This window comes from Mirounga leonina, unplaced genomic scaffold (genome assembly GCF_011800145.1).
Source record: "Mirounga leonina isolate KUSES-001 unplaced genomic scaffold, KU_Mleo_1.0 Mir_127, whole genome shotgun sequence".
Classification (NCBI taxonomy): domain Eukaryota; kingdom Metazoa; phylum Chordata; class Mammalia; order Carnivora; family Phocidae; genus Mirounga; species Mirounga leonina.
In genome coordinates this window covers 74714336-74715467 of record NW_023270316.1, presented here as the reverse complement: position 1 = coordinate 74715467, position 1132 = coordinate 74714336, and positions in this window count along the sequence as shown.

Here is a 1132-nt window from a genome sequence, read left to right as displayed (position 1 = left end):
CAGACAACAGGCTTTGGAAAAATATTTTTCAGGCATGTGATTTTTGGCGGGAGGAGGAAATAGAACACTTGGCTTGGTGACTCTATTGGTTTACCTGTTGCCTTGAAAGCCAAATCTCCTGTACAGTGATTGGAGACATAAGAATTCTCTTTTCGAGTTTTCATTATCCAAGTTTCTGGGAAAAGGGGTTTCTAGGGCATGGCTCTTTACACTCACAGCTCAGCAAGTTCTGGACTTCCATCTAAATAGCTGGTTAAACTGGTAAAATGCGAAATACATAAAGGTGTGACCAGTTTGTGGGTCTGTGTTTGAAGTCCCTGCGTGTGCTCTCTGCATGTAGCGATGAAACCTCAAGGTGGGTCCCTATGGACGCCGATTTGCACTCCTAGCATGCCTAAGAATCACCTGGAGACCTTGAATAAACACAGATCGGGTGGGAGAGTCAACCGTCAGAGTCCGATTCTGTAGATCTGCGGTGGGGCTAAGAACTTGCGTTTCTTTTTTTTTTTTCTTTAAAGATTTTATTTATTTATTCATGAGAGACAGAGAGAGAGAGAGAAGCAGAGGGAGAAGCAGGCTCCCAAGGAGCAGGGAGCCCGATGCGGGACTCCATCCCAGGACCCTGGGATCATGACCTGAGCCGAAGGCAGACGCTTAACCATCTGAGCCACCCAGGTGCCCAGAACTTGCGTTTCCAGTAAGTTCCCTGGCCACGCTGGAGCCCGCCCTGAGAACGGCTGCGTGGGGCAGTTCTTGAGGAGCTGGTTGGATGGGTGAGGAAGGAGAAGATTGGATGTGTCTAGAACATTCCCCGTGACGCTTCATCTCCCTTTGAGGTCCGAGGCAACCCTCTGCACAGAGCTGACCCATCCCCAGGCTGCCAGGAGCAAACGGTGCGCAGCGGGGTTCTCGGGCACTTTCCTCTCTTTAGCGGATTGACCGGCAGGCGCGGCACCAACACCCAAGCCCACGCAGGCGCCAGACTCCTCCGCTCACCCCCAGCGCCCCACTGTGGACCTTCCCACTAGAGATGCAAGGAGCGCGTGGAGCGAAGGCGCCTCCCGGCACCTGGCACCCCCGCCCTGCCCCTCTCCACCTGCGTCCCGCCCAAGCCCCGCCCTTCCCTCCGGAC